This window comes from Mytilus californianus, unplaced genomic scaffold, assembly GCF_021869535.1.
Source record: "Mytilus californianus isolate M0D057914Y unplaced genomic scaffold, xbMytCali1.0.p SCAF_2, whole genome shotgun sequence".
Lineage (NCBI taxonomy): Eukaryota > Metazoa > Mollusca > Bivalvia > Mytilida > Mytilidae > Mytilus > Mytilus californianus.
Genome location: NW_026262668.1, coordinates 43,022,058 through 43,037,336, shown reverse-complemented (window position 1 = coordinate 43,037,336; position 15,279 = coordinate 43,022,058). Strand labels below are relative to the sequence as shown.

Below are 15,279 nucleotides of genomic sequence, written 5' to 3'. Positions count from 1 at the left end.
CTACTTTATATTTGTATCTATATTTTATACTATGTAAGCTAATGTATTTGTAGATGTATTTTGGTTTACGAGAATAAAGATATATATAGAATATTACAATTCATTCCGGTGTAATGAGCAACCATTTTATTTTGGGTCTTATTTCATTTTTGTAAATTTAAAAAGTTATTTTAATAAGGGGGTGGAGGTCTCCATTTTCGTTGTAATTTTTGTGTAATTTTCGTATTTTTTTCGCCAGTTATTCTCTATATTTGAACACCCCATTATTCTCTATTTCTATAATTTTTAGACCATTTTTCTTCATTTTAAATTTTTTTTGCCTATTATTTTCTATTCTGAAAAATCCCGATACAGCCCCTCATAAAGGACAATTCACAAAGACATTTATAAATACATCCGAGTATTTTCTTATTTTTTCTTAGTTTCAGTTTAAATTATGAAGGACAATGTAAGGTAACAGGCACGTAAATGGGCAATCTCACGGATTTATTTGAAATTTTGCGAGCAATTTGAATACGTATTTTATATTATTAAAATTTGCTGTTACAAAATTTTGGAAATTATTTAAATTAAGGAATGTATCTCCCTCATGCAAAGCTCTGATTCCTTGCCTAGCTTTGGATATACTTTTTGGTCCTTTTTTGTTTATAGCTCTTCATATTTTTAATAAGCTTTGGATTTTCAAATATTTTGACCTCGAGCATCACTGAAGAGACATTGATTGTCGAAATGCGCATCTGGAGCAGACAAGTTGGTACCGTTTATGTTATTGAACATGTGGAATTGCGTATGAATATCGAAAAAATATATAAGTAACTTTTATACTTTCGGATATATAGCAACCCGAATATTAAGTAGGAAGATGTACAAATGTTAAGAATGCGCGTGAATATCGAAGACAATATTGAAAAATTTAAATTGCCTTTTCTCAAAAACGCGTCCTACATTTTTTTTTTTAAATTGATATGTTAATTCCACTAAAATTTCCGTTTTATTGATATGAAATTGATAGGGGTCACCGAATTAATTGATAAGGGTCACCAAATTCGTCTTAAATGTATAAATCATTCAAGTGTCTCTGTAGTATCTAAAAACGTCAAAAAATAAGATTTCTAGCCACGACGTCACGATCAGTTTTGCCTTTTCGGTGCTTTTTCCACGCTGCACAGAAGATTCAACTATTCATGTTAAAAAAAACAAATTCGGTGACCCCCTTTAAATTTTATATCAATAAAACGGAAATTTCAGTAGTAATAAGATGTCGTTTTTAAAGAAAATTCGTAGGAACGGATTTCGAGAAATGTAAATTTTAAGTCAAAATTGCTGAACTTTTTACCATACTTACGTGTATTCTATACATTTGTACTAATATTTTCCGGATTTTTTTATTTTCTACATCTCAGAAAGTATAACAGTTATATATATATGATTTTGTCGATGTTCATGTGCAGTTCCTAAGCCTCTGTGTGTAATACCACCAAATCATAGTACGTCACATCCGGTTGCATACGAAAAAGGGTTGAAAAAAAATATTCCCTTTAATTTGACATTTGTAGGACATTACTCCTACATTTCATTGCAGTAAAAAATTGGGTGTTTCAAAGCACCCTTATTTTTTTATTTGGTGTTTCTACAGAATATTTTGGAAACTTGAGGTTACATGGTTACTAAAGCTTGTACACAGGAAAAAAAGGGGGTGAAAATTTGAATGGTCATGTGAAATTTTGTCTTTAGTACTGGACAGGATAAAACTTTACTCATGCCAAGTATTTCTTTATTTGAAACAAAGATAAATTCTGCACAATTTTTTGAAAAGTGCAAATTTAACAAAGACTAATAATAGGGGAAAATCGATGGTGGTATTACACCTATTTTATGAAGCTGCACATGCACCTTTGACCTTGTGTGTATTCTCATTTGTTAAAATTTCTTGCTATTTAAGTGAAATATTACAAAAATGAAATATTCTGAGTGGATTGAGTCTCAAAAACACATTTTATGAGAAAATTGCCTTGAAATAGGACTCTACCATGAATATTAGTAGACAGAGCAAGCCACACTCAGTGTTTTGGGGAGCTTTTCCTGACTTTTTCTCCTTATTTCTTATATTTTGCTATAATAGAAAACTTTTTCCTAAGTAATACTTTAATAAATATATATGTTATAAGAAATTAAATTATTTTTGAAGCAGTAACAACAAATTATTCACAAAAAGGGAAGCTTTAAATGTCCATCTCTGGAACGCGGCGTAAATTTAAGTTTTACGTAAAGACTTATTGAAACCTCCATGGAGTCAGTAAACTTTTATATGGATAGTTCATTCAGCTTGAATACTTGAATTACTCATTTATTATCACATTTCTTTCATTAATGAGTGAAAAATACCCCAAAATTTTCATTTATTGGCCTAAAAAGTTGAAATTTTGAGAAAATGAGAGGTATAAATGGACCAAAAGGGACCTTATAATGAAGACAAAGAGGTCCATTAGTGGTATTTATCATCCTAGAGTCATCTTTTGTATCATATTCAACTGTTTGTAGGCAGATGAGATAAACATTTGATCATTTATTGGTCCACACTATATTCTATCATGATGCGGTTTGATTTGGATTTTTCGAAGAAATTTTGTTCGAATCTCTGTAGATGTCGTCTTACATTATACTAGATTTTTCTCAAACTATTAAACTGATTATGACAAAACTTGACAGTAATGCTTGAAATAACCAGTATTACAAAGGAAAAAAATCACATTCAGTTTATTCAACAAAAAAGTCTTCTTTAGGTGTAATACATGTACCACCAAATCATAGTACGACACATCCGGTTGCATACGAAAAAGGGTTGAAAAAATTATACAGTTGTAGGAAATTAATCCTACATTTCATTGCAGTATAAAATTTCTGAGTCATAAACATATATCTTGGGTGTTTCAAAGCACCCTTATTTTTTTATTTGGTGTTTCTATAGAATATTTTGGAAACTTGAGGTTACATGGTTACTAAAGCTTGTACACAGGAAAAAAAGGGGTGAAAATTTGATTGGTTATGTGAAATTTTGTCTTTATAACTGGACAGGATAAAACTTTACTCATGCCAAGTATTTCTTTATTTGAAACAGAGATAAATTCTGCACATTTTTTTTGAAAAGTGTAAATTTAACAAAGACTAATAGGGGAAAATCAATGGTGGTATTACACCTCTAATTGTTTAGAAATGTCATAAAATTCGGCGCGAGATCATCCATGTACGTACCTGTTACATGTACACTAAATAGACATTATTTGGGACAGGGGAACATATCTAAAACTGCTATCGATGTCATTAATATTGTCGATAAACGACTAAGAAATAATAGGTCTCATGGTAAACGCAAAAACCGTAATCAACGTATTAAACATCGTATAAATTATACACTTGCTGATCTGTTATCTATATTAAAAGATAATGGTAGACATCAAGTATTATGTTAACTGGGTCATATACGAATAAGTAAATTATATGCTATTTTTCAGGAGTGTGATAAAATTTCATTTTTTAGCCCGTTGTATGAATACATCCGTATTATTACAGCCTTTTTTCATCACAGGCTGTTTCCTAGTATCGATAAACTGAAAATATATAAATAGAGGTATTGATTTTATTAACTTATTGCGTGAACCCCTGAGGGTTCACGCATATATATTAGTTAGAAATATAGTCTATGGAGGAATATTCGGAAGCTAAATTATTGTTCATTCGGAACACCTATTCATCTTATCTGTATTAGCTTCCTGCAATTAAGAGCACCTCCATACGGTGTATCTAAGATATCTAAAACATGGCAATAAAGAATTTTCACAGATCGCTAATTCACTTATCTGATATATGATAATAAACAATCTATAGATCCTTTTCAAACATGTATATTTATTGTAAAGCTACATTTTATGCATTGCAAGGGTGTACTGACTTGAGCAAAGTTGACAGTTGTACCCTTTGATAAACAAGTGAAAGTTAAATGGTCAAGATTTAATTATTCTGACCTATGGTATCAAACATCTGTGTCTAGATATTCACAGATAGATATTTTAAAATGGTGCTGTGGTTTCTACATAATGAGTTATAGTGGGCTTTTGGATTTGATTTGTAACAATACAATCAATATGCACACTTGTCATTTTGACAAATCAGATAAAAAAAAAAATCTGTTTCAAATGAAAATAAAGACTGTTCGTTAATATACATTTTTACAACTTTTACTGTTACCTTTATACAGTATTCTCAATCCATTAAGTTATCTTGTAAGTTAATTAAATGTAAATTTAATTCATTGATGTCACTATTATTTCAGTGACCGCTGCAGAAAGTCTTTCTCGTTCAAGAGACTATTGCATGCACATTAAATTTCAAGTCCCATGTTTTTATTTGCACCATGTATAAATGTTATGTACAGCACAAATTATTTCCTTTCTGTTAAAATTATTTTGGACTTGTTAAGTATGCAAGCGCACACCAAACAGTGACAAGATAGTCAACCAAATGACGGTGGTCACTTAGTGGTAGAAGTAGAAATTTCTTATATTATTCACACACTGTAATGCTCTTAAATGTATGTGTGTTTTGGATGTGCACTAGTGATTGGTAAATATTGATACGTTTTTGTGTTTTTGATATATGTGACTTAACATCAAGAATTCCATTATTATGGAATCGTATACTTTTGTACACTTCGGTATCTAAATAGAGGGTGGTAAAAGGGAGGGTCTGAACACGGAAATACGTGAAATAACAAATCGCAAAAACGTTGCACGGAAAAAAACACTCTGGAAAAACGAAGCCAAGGAATAAAATCGTAAATATTAAGGAAAAAAGTACCAAAAGTTATTACTCAGCCGTTCTTGGAGATCATGCAGTCATTATAAATGGACATTGCGACCCTGCATGGGTCACGTTTCAGCGTCCGTTAGTTGCATCCGATTTATCATAGTAATACAATAGGCTATTAATAAATATCTTGGGACCAGTTAATTAGTTTATGATTTAAAACAATAATTGGGCTTACTTTTAATTAGTCCCGGTTAACTTTTCAATCAAATGCGGGACAAGCACGAGAAAATAAGAGTACCGACACGAAACACGGAAAATCATTAAGAGAAAACACGAAGCAATCACATCGAACCAAACACGAGAAAACGAGAAATAAAACGTCGAAACACGGAAACACGTGAAATAAAAGGGCCAATAACGTTGCAAGAAAATAACCTTTTACCACCCTCTAAATAGGCCATACTAAACGTCGACACCTCATATTAGAACTTAAGTAGATGGTCAATTTCGTTTGCAAGGTTAAAGAAATCTTCAAGTTGCTCTAATTTTCCTGTGAAGACCATAAAACCGTCATCCCTATTGACAGTGTAATTTGATGTTTTCTCTCCATTGGAACTTATCATAGTAATACAATAGGCTATTAATAAATAAGATAGGGCAGACATATGCAGATCTGTGCATGTTGGTGACAATATACCACCCATGGGCGCTCTTATAATGTGTTTGTATAACAGTCCATTAAACTCAAATTCATTGTTTCTAAGAATTAATTTAACAAATGCAGTTAAATCTATTTTGTTGAGAATCTTTAAAGTATATTCTCCTGTGTGTCAATAAATTCTAATGCATTAATAACAGTTTCTTCTAAATTATTAATGATCATATTTGTGTACATTGACGTACATCATAGGCAATAAGAATGCATACTTTTTTTACCTCGTGTGACTCTATTTTATTAATGAAATTTTTTGTATCTTGAATGTAAGAGTTATGCCTCTTCAATAATTGGATGTTGGATGTGTACGGATTGATAATTTAGTCTTAGATGCATGATTTTTTAAATTAGTTGTTAGTGGCTTTGAACTAGCTGTCAGTAACTGCGAGTACTCTCAGATTTGTATTTAGTGTCTATTTGTTGTTGGGATATACAAGTACCCGGCCACGTCCACTCAGTGTAGTATTTCTGTTTGTATCCATCTGATGAGTTAAGCCTTTTTCAACTGATTTTTATAGTTCGTTCTTATGTTGTACTGTTACACCACTGTCCCAGGTTAGGGGAGGGTTAACATGTTTAACCCCGCCACATTCTGTATGTATGTGCCTGTCCCAAGTCAGGAGCCTGTAATTCAGTGGTTTATGTGTTACATATTTGTTTTTCGTTCATTTTTTGTACATAAATTAGGCCGTTAGTTTTCTCGTTTGAATTGTTTTACATTTGTCATTTCGGGGCCTTTTATAGCTGACTATGCGGTATGGGCTTTGCTCATTGTTGAAGGCCGTACGGTGACCTATAGTTGTTAATTTCTGTGTCATTTGGTCTCTTGTGGAGAGTTGTCTCATTGGCAATCATACCACATCTTCTTTTTATTTTTATAATTAGATCAAGTAAGTATCTCTCGCTGGAGAGTAACACTTATTGATGATTGGTCGGTAACGAACATTAATGTGTCCTGCTAGCTGACCAGTTCGCAATGCCTCATTACTTATTTCTAGATTTATTTTATGAATTTTTGGAAGAAGGTACATGTGTCCTCCATGTTTTGAATTATTATTATTCTTTAAGAAATTATACGTCTGGGAATCTTTTTTTTTCTCTCCTTGCTTTATATTTAACACTTCTCTCAACATGCCAAAATTGTAATGATTTACAATAAAAAGAAAATATTATCCTCCACATACATGGCCAAGATAACACTGATATATAATTTCTTATTCAGTTGAATTAATAATTAGAATAAAAAAGTTCTAAGGTTCCCGTATTGTCTTTTTTTTTAAAAAAAAAGCAACTTGTCTTGTACACTCAATGACTCTACCATCCATAGTCAAATACCTCCATATTATGATAATACAGAACCACCTATTATTTCGTATTCTTACAAGAAACTCAGCAGAAGTTTGATTTTTAATTATACGTCAGTTACAGCAGACGTCAATATAGAAAATAATGCTCCTTCCACTTGAGACTGTGAAACATCTAGTTTTAGATATGTTCCCTATGGTCATGTCATTACAGGTGACCTCAACATCGTCGAAAACCGTGAGGTCAAAACTTTTCTTAAGAAAGGACCTAAATATCGTCCTCCATCTATAATAGATTGGAAACAGTGTCGTCAGGTCATTAAAGACGCTTTGCATGCCTACTGTAAAAATTGGTGTAAACGTGAAAAATCTGATAAAAAATCTCTAGACTGTTATTTGAATAAAATTATGAATACTGTTGATATTCTTATATCTCATTTTGAAAACAATTCTGAAATGAATAATAGGGTCCATGATATACCCATTTCTAGAATAAAAATAAACTCCAAGTACTCGCAAAGCGGTTTGTGTTCGTACCGGCAAACAAAGCAGCCAATAATGTAGTGGTGGTGTGACGCATATACTACATGGAAGTTCTCCAAAACGAAATTATTAATTTGTCTACATTCATGTCCGTACGCTCCACAGAGAGTCAAATTGTTAACAAACATATCACTGCCACTACCCAGCTTAAAGCCTCTTCCGAACATTTGAAAGTACCGACTATGTAGTGGTTACCTAAATTACACAAACAACCATTTAAATTCCGTCTCATCTCCGTATCTAGTAAGTGTTCTACTACTACTAATCTGTCAGTTCTTCTAACTACCTCCCTTACTTCTATCAAAGAATTTGTAATAAAGTTTATGAAAATAATGGTATTAATTATTTTTGGAGTGTAAAAAATTCATTAGAGGTTTTACATAAAATACGTGCTTTTGATGGTCCTTTTAATTCTGTTGACAGCTATGATTTTTCTACTCTCTACACTACACTTCCACACAATCTTAAAGCCTTTTTCTGTAACGAAAAAGGAAAGTATGCTAAATACACTTACTGGAAATGTGAAGATATAATTGAAGCTTTAAATTTTCTCCTGGACAACATATATGTACGTTTCGGCGATAAAATATATCGACAGGTAGTAGGTATTCCTATGGGCACTAACTGCGCCCCTTTAATAGCAGATTTATTCCTGTATTGCTATCAATCTCAGTTTATGACCAAACTCAGTAAAGACACGTCATTGTTACATTTGGTTGATACATTCAACAATACCTACCGTTATCTTGATGATATTTTTTCGTTAAATAATCCAGAGTTCTCTAAATATACTACCGAAATTTACCCAAAGGAACTTACTTTAAATAAATCTTTAAATAAATCTAACATAAACAGCAGGAGTTGTCCTTTTCTAGATTTAGACATTTCAATTTTTAAAGGGAAACTCCATACTAAAATTTACGACAAAAGAGACGATTTTTCATTCCCTATTGTTAATTTTCCCTTTTTAGACGGCGATGTTCCTTTGGCTCCATCATACGGTGTTTATATATCCCAACTCGTTCGTTATGCCCATGTGTGTAGTGATGTCATAGATTTTAACGAACGTAATAAATGCATCACTGGTAAATTATTAAGTCAGGGATTTCGTTACCATAAATTGCTTAAAACTTTTACTAAGTTCTTTCATAGATACAAAGATTTGATTAGTAAATTTAGCTGTACCTGTAGAAAACTTTTCAAAAACGTTATTTCACATCCTAAATTTTACGGTAATATTATACTAAACGCGCGTGTAAACTCATCGAACCTTTAAACAAACTTATTAGTAAAGGTTATATTACCAATGTTGTAATTAGATCTTTGAATATAGTTTACATTGGCACAAATATCGATTTTGTCATCAGCAGATTAAAACATAACTAAATTTGTATTCTTTTCAAACGGTTTTTTTGGATGTATAAATACACATCCACGTTCATTTTCTATATAGAGATTACTCTATCTATATATTACATTATACATCTTTATCAACAGGTTAACTCCTAACTATCCTACTGCCTGTCGATACTTTTATTTTGGCATTGCACAAGTCATGTCTTCTTTGACTGTCCATGACGTTAAAACACTAAATCCCTGGGATGTGTTTTAGTTGATTTAAGTCTCTGATGCATGATTTTTTATTTTTAATTGTTTTTGGCTTTTAACTAGCTTTCAGTAACTGCGAGTACTCTCAAATCGTACTTTCGTGTTAATTTGACCTGTTGATACAATTTGAAATATATATTTGTTATTCAATGTTTTTTTATATACCGCCTTTGATAAGTGTTTAGTATGACGATAAATTTTCTCTTTTGTTCTCGTACTAGGAACAACAAAATTATCTATTGTGTAAAAATTATTACCGTACTCCATGTATACCTTACAACAAAATTATTTTTATTTACCTATGTACGTTATTTTATTTGGCGGGATATTGTCCACGGTTATGGTTGTCTTTCTGATCTTGTTAAACATCTAACCCCTTTGTTTTATAAATTTTGTATTTACATTGTGTCATAGATCAAATTTGTTCGTTCAGTGTATGTTCACTTGTTTTTGTTAGTATGTCTTTTGATTGAGTCAAGCCATTTCAATTGACATTTTATAGTGTGTCTTTCTATGTTGTGATGTTACACTATTGTTTCAAGTAGGGTGAAGGTTGGCGCCTATTAAAACGTTTAAACCCGTTGCATTTGTTTGCACCTGTCCTAAGTCAGGAACCTGATGTTCAGTGGTTGTAGTTTGTTGGTGTGGTTCATAAGTGTTTCTCGTTTCTCGTTTTTTTATATAGATTAGACCGTTGGTTTTCCTGTTTGAATGGTTTTACACTAGTCATTTTTGGGGCCCTTTATATCTTGCTGTTCGGTGTGAGCCAAGGTTCCGTATTGAAGGCCGTACTTTGACTTTAATGGTTTACTTTTATTTATTGTGACTTGGATGGAGAGTTGTCTCATTGGCACTCATACCACATCTTCTTATATCTATTTATAAATACAGCTAAATCATTTTTTTTTAATTTTCTTAGTTTCAGTTTAAATTAATTTCCCAGTATATAAATCATTCTCAATTCAAATAACATTCGTTAAATGGTTATCAAAGACCAGTGATACGTTATACCATGGAAATTGAATTTTTCCGCCAGTCTGTTTTTTGTTGCTGGTAAAATTGAGTCGATGCAAAGGGAGACAACACTACTAGTATAAGTATGGGGGAAATGAATTTGTTAATTGCCAATAAATATTGGGTGGTCGTAATTTGGAATATAAACAACGGTGAAACGCAACTGGATATGTTTTTACATATTAGTATCTAGTACGAATATTTGTGTATTCTAGAATATTCTATGGTTGGGAGAATTTAATTTTCAAAACTGCATTTGTTAATTAACGCAGAAAAAGTTTATGCTATGTTAATGCAAGAACAATCTGCATAATCTATACTAAATATCAGTTTAAACCACGTTTCTTTTCCCTTAAAATCCTGTAGTATTATAGATTTTCAAGTTCTCAAACTGTACAATTCTAAGGTTTGGATTTTGATATAAGGATATCCGTTTCTGGTATTGTCAGTATGTGAATCCCTCGATATGCATACGCATATGATGTTCTATGAAAGAGATGATTTTATATATAAAAATAAGAAGATGTGGTATGATTGCCAATGAGACAACTCTCCACAAGAGACCAAATGACACAGAAATTAACAACTATAGGTCACCGTACGGCCTTCAACATACCGCATAGTCAGCTATAAAAGGCCCCGAAATGACAAATGTAAAACAAATTCAAACGAGAAAACTAACGGCCTGATTTATGTACAACATAATGAACGAAAAAAATATATAAATCTTCATTATTTTTAAGATATCATATTTAAAATGATGTTATCGTCAGGGAAAATGTCAACGTTATGCATGCATTTTACAGTAATTGTATTGTTGTTAGAATCGACTTGAGATTTTAAATGTTATTTTTTCCTAATTAAGGCGTACAAAATCTTAAAGCTGCTCAATATATTTTTTTTCGTGACAATAAAAAAATAGTCAGACAAACATACCAACATTTATGTACGTTTCGGCAATAAAGTTTATCGACAGGTTGTATGAGCAATAATTGTGCCCCTTTAATAGCCGACTTGTTAATATACTGTTATGAATCACAGTTTATGGCCAAACTCAGTATAAGAACTCGTCTAAATTCCATTTATTTGATAAATTCAACAACATTTACCGTTATCTTGATGATATTTTTTCGTTAAAAGAATTTTCTAAATATACTGCCGAAATTTACCCTAAGGAACTTACTTTAAATAAATCAAATATAAACAGCAACAACCTTCCTTTCTTAGATTAAGCACCGACCGTGCGTGACCCTCATGGGTAGTCAGAGTCGTTAAAAAAACCCTAGCAGTAATATTTTCTTAGATTTAGATTTCTCAGTTTTACACGAGAAATTCTACATAAAAATGGACGATGATGTTCCTTTGACACCGTCTTATGGTGTTTATATATCCCAACTCGTTCGCTACGCATGTATCTGTAGTTACGTTTTGGATTTCAATGAGCGTAATCCATGTATAACCGGTGAATTTTTAAGGCAGGGATTTCGTTACCACAAACTTATTAAAACCTTTACTAAATTCTTCCATAGATACAAATTAAAAGGTTTAAGACAATTAGAGTACTACATATATTCTTTAAATCAAAATCAGTGGGAAGTTTTTCCATACACAAAATGCCAGAACCTCTTGGATCTGGTTACTCCCGTTGGATTATATTTCAAACCTCGAAAGTTTCAAACTCAAAATAGGCTTTAACATAATCGGTAAAAAACGACACCTAATGTTTGCTCCTCTTTTTGATTGGAAAGTAAACAGTTACGAGCCTATATAGATCATTTATTGTCTTCATGTCGTCCTTTGCATCTGAATTGTGATTGAAAAACAAATACCTAGGTGTTTTCAGACCCGAATCACTTGTTATGAGCTTTGAAAAATGGACCCACGTAGTATTCGAGGGTGAAGAATTTTGGATAACAGGCCAATCACGAAAATCGCCTCATTCTGGTTTTGTAGTAATACGACCTAACTAAAATAACAAAATCATAGTAAAGACCTAATATATATGCAAGTTTAGTTCAGGTTAGCCATGAAGTTGATGAACACAGCATTATCATAATATTTCTAAAGACATTATTGTGCTGTCCCAGCCAACATGTATACTGCCCGGTCATCAATTAAGGACATGCTTGACCAAAGTTGATAGCCATATTAGTGTATTACTGTAGAATATCTTTCGATGTGAAATCTCAAAAGCTTCATCATTCTGAAATCTCTGGGAAATGCGTTAATTTTGTTGTTCCAGAAAAAAGTAAATGTTATTTTCAAATTTGACTAATTGCAAACTGAATCGTGGTGAATATTTTTTACATGCAATTCCTGAATGAAATAGCAGTAACTTGGGAATTTTCCTCAATTTTTTGCAAAAGATTTAGTTCAGAATCAGCTGATAGTTGCGAAAATACCAAAGAGTCTTCAACGTACAGTCATTTCTTATAATTTAATTCTAAATTCCATTTTAAACCTGAGTAAACCATGAAAAAACGTTGATGACGTCACGGTCACATGACAAAATTATGTCTATGAGCTGATAAACAAAACAACGTCAGCCAATCAGAAGACGCGTAACATCCAAAATTAAATTATTAACTTATAGTATCCCCAACCACGAGCACATATTTATTCCGGGCGTAGATATTGTTTACGATGTGACAAACAAGGGGCTTCTTCTGCGAAAAAAGGGAAAGTAAAAACACGGGATCATAGTTGGAATTTGCAATACATTTTGAAAAATTTAATCATCATTATTGTAAAATTATGCGTTAACCCTCTTGCTGCCAAAGGGACATTTATGGCTTCTACACACAAATCTTGTTGATTGTGTAGAACGTCAAAGGTCCATGGTAACGTCACAATACTGAGGGGCACTGACAACGTCAAAAGACGGCGCCAAAAGGACGATTTTGGCGGGAATGAAGCAAACTGAATAAAATGCATTATTTGTATACTTAAAACGGATGTCAAAAAATGATACAGGATCATAAGCTTGTTAGTACTATAGTACCAAATTATTTAACGTGTTTACTAATTATATAGTTCGTCATTTTCATGTAAAATGTTGCATACTTTCGAGAAATTTGTTAAACGTTTTTTTCATACATCTTTCAACCAGAATATCTCATATAATAATCGCATTCCTAATAAATAATCATAGAAAAGGTAACTGTTATACTTGATTACGCGAAATATTAATATTCACAATACACGCTTAATTTAAGAGAACTGGAAAATTCTTTAGGGCTCAAATGCCGCGATTGAATTCTCAGTGAAGATTTTTTTTTGTAAAAGTACACATTCAAATGTTACCCGATATACTTGTATTGCCATACGATATTTCAATACATTTTATACCCGTTTCATTATTGAAGTACTTATCTAAAAATATTTATTTTCATTCGAAATGGGGATGTTAAATTAGTATAGGTGAACCAATGATTTTTTTTCCTATCCTACATATCATCCTTTCCCAGTGGCAACCTCAATTTTCAGCCATTCATCACAGATCTTTTACTTTGTAGGACCCACTGAGCAACAGATTTAATGTACATTAAATTTCAGACGTCCCTAATATTGCATGAAATACTTGCCACTGAACGTTGAGAAGAGAACAATTTATCAATCAACAGATTTTAAAAGATATTTCGTGTATGCCAATTACAGTGTGTACTTCATCATAGAAAATGAAAATGAATTATTATTGATTCAGGTTCATTTGTAGACAATAGAAACTAATTTTAGAGATTTTTTTCCCTCGCTTTTCTGTTTTTTTGTTAAATTCGTATTTTAAAACATTGCTCTAAAATTTTGAACAATAAGTGGTCAACAAAATGATAATAAACATGATTAAAAAATAAACAAAATGAATATGGACAATAACGTCTATAAAAATTATTTTCTCGCCTACCGAAACAAGGCTTGGAATGAAAATTTTAATCTGACACGTTTGATACTTTACAACAAGAAGTAGTTCATAGAATCGGCTGCCCGGAGTTTTTATTTAATTTTATTTGTTTACGCATTGTTTTTATTTTTATTTTTATTGATGGCCGTTGTTTTGTTTATATAATTTATTGAGAGATTTTTTTACGGTATTTATCAATTATAACAAGGTTTACTATGCTAATCAGATAACAAGGATACATATATTTTAGTATTTTAGAGGTGGTTAAGAATCGATTATGTATTTCACTTGACAAAGATAAAACAAAAGCACTTATAAAGCTAGTAGCAATGGGTATATTATTTTAAAAAATAGAAAAGATAAATAGAAAGATAAAAAAAAAAAATACATTTCAAGGTTAAAAGTTGTATTTTTAAATAATATTGTATTAAAAACATCGTTTATAACAATCATAGAGCAATAGTTTTCATAAAATTACTTTTACATCGTTCTTCATAATTACGGCTACATTGACGCGGGAAAAATTATGGACGGCGGGAAAGCGCTGTTCTACAAAGAGGCACAAGTTTTGCAACGTCACAGATATGAAACGTCAAGATGCTTTTGGCGCGACAAAACAAGAAAAAAACTCGGCAGCAAGAGGGTTTTAATAGATTTTTTTTTAAACGAAATACGTTCAACAAAAAACCCACCGAAATCTCATCAACTATACATTCTATTACGCATATACTAAAATGAATTATGATGGTATATATTCTTTTTATGTTAAAAATTAGTTTAGTCCATTTTTGGTAATATCCTTTTGGCGTGGCTCGGTATTTATACATTCCGCCATTGTGTTATTGTGCCATGGTCATTTTTTGTATTCCTGTCTTTCATTTTTGCTTATGTGATTTGTCTATAGAGTGTCTATATTCCATTTTGTTTTTACTTATTTGACATATTTGTTTGTTTTTATAGTGATTAAGATTATAACACAATGTTGACTGCTGTACCCCAATTTTTGACATTTTTACCTATTATGTCTGTTTGTTTGGCTCACACATTGTTGTCAATATATAATTGATTTCTATGACACTGTCATACAAGTTGGAGGTTTAGCTAGCTATAAAACCACAGAAGGAAATGCCTGTACCAAGTCAGGAATATGACGGTTGTTTTCCATTCGTTTGATGTGTTTGAGCTTTTGATTGTGCCATTTGATAAGGGACTTTCCGTATTGAATCTCCTTGGAGTTCGGTATTTTTGTTATTTTACTTTTTAAAAGTATACACCACACACCGTACAACCGACCTGTATCTATAAACCCAACGGATACGATCACTAATCGCTGTAGTCCTGAAAGACGTGTCATGAAGTCAGCGTGTATTTCATTTCATTTTCTCCTGATT

General features: G+C 31.9%; 2 protein-coding genes across 2 annotated transcripts in view; one reads left to right on the top strand and one right to left on the bottom strand.

Annotated features, from left to right (window-relative positions):
- LOC127728002 (serine-rich adhesin for platelets-like) overlaps window positions 1-15,279 on the bottom strand; it is a 56,884-nt gene that overhangs the window by 17,876 nt on the left and 23,729 nt on the right. The window lies entirely within an intron of this gene.
- Window positions 1-15,279, top strand: part of LOC127727986 (uncharacterized) — a 159,630-nt gene that overhangs the window by 123,784 nt on the left and 20,567 nt on the right. The gene's annotated exons all lie outside the window — the stretch shown is intronic.